Consider the following 4,958-nt stretch of genomic DNA (forward strand, 5'->3'; position numbering starts at 1 on the left):
GGGGACGTGCGCAGGCGCGCCTCGGAGAGGGCGGCCGCCCCGCTCGGCGCCCGGCGGCGGCGGCTGCGCGGGGACAGATTTGGCGTCCCGCTTCCTAGTCTCAGCGGCGGGAAGGAGGTCCCGCGGCGAGAGACTGCGCACGCGCCGCCCGTCGGGGGCTTCCTCGCGGTCTGCGCTGGTAGCTCCGCCCCTCCTCCGGCTCCTCGGCGCTCGCCCGGCGCTCAGGTTCCAGTCACGAGTTTTCCGTCACCGACGGGGCGGAGAAAAGCCTTGTGATGGTCACAGGACGGGGCTTTGAAGAGTCCCAGGCTTAAGTTAACCTGGGCTGGAAGAAATGGAGATTCCTAGACTGTCTTTCTTTCCAACGTCCAGCACCGTCTTCGAGTTACTCGGCGTTCCTCACGACGGACCGTGTGCGCCGAGCGCGGGGGCGGGCGGGGGGAGACGTTCAGGTCTTCCGAAGGGGCTGCGTTCGTCGCCACGTTCAGCGGCGTCACCCGCTGGGCCGACAGCAGGTCAGGGCTGTGATTTATGTGTCTCTTAAGTGGTGAGGGCGTTAAAAAAAAAAAAGGCCTAAGACTTGTTGAGGGAGGCTCCACCCGGGAGGTGCTTTTAGGCACCAGGCCCGCGGAGTGGGAGAGCGAAGGGCCGCCAAGCCGTGGGCAGCACGGTCTTCGAGGCTGAGTGCGCCGCTGGGTGACACCGGCTCCTGAGAGGATCAAGCCCCGGAAGGCGTTTGCCCGCGGCGCCGGGCTTCCGGAAGCCTGCTGGGGAGATTTACCTCTGCTAGCCCCGCCCGCCCTGCCCTTTCGGCCTCAGGACTCTGCTCGAGGATTAAACTCGCACCATGAAGAATTAATTCGAAGAATTAAGGAGGGCGTTTCGCAACTCCTTTATCCTGGTGTCTCAGAGTGCAGCCTCGCCTTAGGAGTGGCATAAATTCCTTGCGTGTTAGTATGACCAGCTTAATCAGAGTCTGAGGAATGGAAAGTGTGAATTTGAAACAGGAAGTTCTGGGTGGGAGGCAGTGCTTTGTCATTGGCTATTAGGTTTGGAGCAAGTTACCTAAGGTGTCTGAGGCTTTATTTCTCTGTAAAGTGGATTTAATGATACCAGCCTCACAGAGTAGCGGTTCAATGGCACGATGATTCTAATACTACTACTCATGATTGCGGTTTGTGAGATAGTGATACTGTTAATCGCGCAGTTGTGTCGCTCTTTGCGACCCCATGGACTGTAGGTCAGGCTCCTCTGGGCGTGGAATTCTCCAGGCAGGACCACTGCGGTGGGTTGCTATTCCCGTTGGATCTTCCCGACCCAGGGATCGAACCTGGGTCTTCTGGATCGGCAGGCAGATTCTTTGCCTTGTGAACTTGTGAGATAGGTACTATTATTTTCTGTATAGATGTGGAACCTGAGGGTTAGAGATGTTAAATAATTTATCCTAAACCACTTCCCTTGTAGGTCAGTCGGTGTAGAATCTGCCTGCAGTGCAGGAGACCCGGGTTCGATCCCTGGGTCAGGAAGATCCCCTGGAGAAGGAAATGGCAACCCAATCCAGTATTCTTCCCTGGAAAATCTCATGGACACAGGAGCCTGGTGGGCTGCAGTCTATGGGGTTGCAAAGAGGAATTGGCAAGACTGAGAGACTAACCTAAACCACCCATAGCAATGGCACCCAGGTCTCTCTGATTCCAAAAATCCAATCTCTTAATCACTGTGATGGTTTTACAAAAGTGAATGTTTACATGTGCCACACCTAAAGCTTGAAATGGAGCAGGCTAAGTATAAGATGATAATTAGAATCCAAGCAGGAGAAGGCAGTAGCAACCCACTCCAGTACTCTTGCCTGGAAAATCCCATGGACAGAGGAGCCTGGTAGGCTGTAGTCCATGGGGTCGCAAAGAGTCGGACCCGACTGAGCGGCTTCACTTTTACTTTTCACTTTCATGCATTGGAGAAGGAAATGGCAACCCACTCCAGTGTTCTTGCCTGGAGAATCCCAGGGACAGGGGAGCCTGGTGGGCTGCCGTCTATGGGGTCGCACAGAGTCGGACACGACTGAAGCGACTTAGCAGTAGCAGCAGAATCCAAGCATTCATACAACATTTTACAATTTCATATGCTAGGTACCAGCAAGTCTTAACAATGATGAAAGAATTGGTGCCGTGTAGACCCGTGCATACGTGCCCAGTTGTGTCCGACTCTGTGCAACCCCATGGACTGTAGCCCACGAGGCTCCTCTGTACATGGGATTTTCCAGGCAAAAATACTGGAGTGGGTTGCCATTTCCTCCTCCAGGGGATCTTCCGGTCCCAGGGATCAAACTCAAGTCTCTTGAGTCTTTTGCACTGGCAGGAGGATTCTTTATCACTGCACCACTTGGGAAGCCTGGCAAATTGTGACCAACAGTCAAATCTGGCCAGCTGCCTGTTTTTGTCAGTAAAGTTTTGTCGGAATGCAGCCATCCTTATTTATTTACATATTGTTTTTGGTTGCTTTAGGGAACCAAGGGAGAGTTGCATACTTACAATGGAGGCCATTTGGCTAGCAAAGCCTGAAATATTTACTGTCTGGTCTGTACAGAAAGAGTTTGCTGATTCCTCATGTTGTGGATCCTGTTTTCTGATGATTATGTTAGAAATCAGAAATTAAAAAAACTCCACACCACTAATTAATGAACTACTTGAGAAAACGTAATGGGAAGTAGGAAACATTTAGAACTAAGCTATAAACTTATGAACAGAAAGACTTTCAGGATACAGCTAAAGCAGTTTATGTAGAAAATAGGATAATCTCAAAGAATAGGGAAAAAATTTATAAAGAGCAGACGTGAAAGAAAAAGAAAGCAAGGTATCATAGGTACCATGAATAAAATTACCTGTTTTTCTCACTGTAAGGCCTGTCTTTAATGGAGGTTCATGAGAATCCCTTTAGATGAATAGTGTATTTTTTGAACTACGTAACAGGCTCATTCTTTTCTTTTTAAAAATATTTATTTGGATGTGCAGTGTATTAGTTGCTGCATGTGGGATCTAATTCCCTGACCAGAGATTGAACCCAGGTCCCCTGTCTTGGGAGCACAGAGTCTTATCCACTAGACCACCAGAGAATTCCCAACATCTATTCTTAAGATGGAGAAGGTACTAATTATTTTCACAAGTAATTCTGGAGAAATACGGTATGAGGTCTCTGGAGAGTGTCCTTTGAGTGGATGGAATAAAAGTCTCTCCGTCATGCCAGTTGTATGAAAAAGGCTTTTGACATCAGAGAGAGGACATCAGTTAGTGAAAACCACCATGCTTTAGCATTGTCTGTCCTTTTTCAGAAGTTGTAAATAACCCACTGTGGTATTTACAGAATCTAGACATCCTCTTTTTTTTTTTTAGATGGCGGTAAAAGAACATAAAATGTACTTTCTTGTGAGACTAGTTTCAGATGTATTAATTTTCAAGTAGTTCCCAGCCTCAGCAAGAGGGCTTATTAAAACACTGCCAGACGGAGGAGCCTGGTAGGCTGCAGTCCGTGGGGTCTCGAAGAGTCGGACATGACTGAGCAACTTCACTTTCACTTTTCACTTTCATGCACTGGAGAAGGAAATGGCAACCCACTCCAGTGTTCTTGCCTGGAGACTCCCAGGGACGGCGGAGCCTGGTGGGCTGCTGTCTATGGGGTGGCACAGAGTCGGACATGACTGAAGCGACTTAGCAGCAGCAGCAGCAGGCCCCATCCCCAAAGTTTCTGACTTAGTAGTTATGAAGTGGAACCTAAGGATTACATTTATACAGTTTTGAAGTGATGCTGATGCTGTTGGTTCTGGGACTACACTTTGAGAACCACTGCTTTAAGTTATTACCCTTGAGTGCTTGCAGAGGGTTATAGAGAGGGAGAAAAAAGAGTGGTGGGCTGCCCAGAGGGTCATCTCTCACATAGTCAACAAAGTTGTGATGGACCTCCTAGAAAGTTATGGGAACCCTTGGTGCAGCAGACCTTAGACAAAAAGATTAGCAATATAATGAAAATAAAAATGTATAAGACAAAAACTTGTGGTAGATGAAAAGAGCCCACAGATTCTTTGACTGTTCTCTCATCAGGAGGTGGGTTCTGTCTCCACGATTCCTTGAATCTGAACTGGACTGTGATGGCTTTGACCAAGGGAGAGGTGGGGGAGGCCTAGTGTGTCAGCTCTGTGTCTAGTCTCTAAGAAGGTTGACACTGTGGGTCCATGTTAGATGCCTAGTTACCTTGCCGAAGATGTCACATGGGAAGGCTCTGAGACTCCATGGAGAGGAAGAGGGGTCCAGCTGTAACCAAATCACCAGCCACACTAGACTGATGAATGAAGCTGTCTTGGACTCTCCAGACCAACTCAGCTACCAGCTGAATATCATCAAGTGACCCCATTCAACCCCATGTGGAGTAGAAGAATCACTCAACTGAGCCTTTCCCAAATACCTGACCCATAAAACTGTGGTGATACAATAAAATGGTTGTTTTAAAACACAAAATTCTGGAGTGGTTTATTACTACTAATGGGTACCTGGAACGTCTCTTTAGAAAAATTATACCAGACTTTGAAATAAGGAAAAAGGTTACTATGTGCCCTTTCTGTGTTGTAACAAGAACATTGTCTAATGAGCCTGCTTAAGGATAACTTGAAGTTCTAGGGGAGGTAATTTTATTTGACTTAGTATTTACTGTTAGTGAGGTGCCAAACTCAGTACAAGTTAGATGTTATTTTGTAGAAGGCTGCTAAATTTCAAATTATTTTTGTTCAGTTGAGATGATTTCATTTTGATAGAAAAGGTAATCCCAAAGGGGACGGTTTAACTGCCTCCCCAGATATTAACTGGTATGATATTTAACATTTGAGTCTTACTCAGCAGTCTTTGCTTGGTTTGGTACATGTTTTCTTCTATTTCTTTTAAACCAGCCTTACCATCCTGCTGGTTTTCTCA

At 47.5% G+C, this 4,958-nt stretch overlaps 1 long non-coding RNA gene across 1 annotated transcript; it reads left to right on the forward strand.

The window, feature by feature from the left end:
- Nucleotides 1–256: 256 nt before the first annotated feature.
- Nucleotides 257–4,508, forward strand: LOC145527122 (uncharacterized). Its single transcript, XR_014069507.1, has 2 exons — nt 257–950; nt 4,233–4,508. It is a non-coding gene; the product is annotated as an uncharacterized LOC145527122 (long non-coding RNA).
- The last annotated feature ends 450 nt before the right edge of the window (nt 4,509–4,958 follow it).

Source organism: Giraffa tippelskirchi, chromosome 11, assembly GCF_054371585.1.
Source record: "Giraffa tippelskirchi isolate mGirTip1 chromosome 11, T2T-mGirTip1v1.2.pri, whole genome shotgun sequence".
In the NCBI taxonomy this organism is placed as follows: domain Eukaryota; kingdom Metazoa; phylum Chordata; class Mammalia; order Artiodactyla; family Giraffidae; genus Giraffa; species Giraffa tippelskirchi.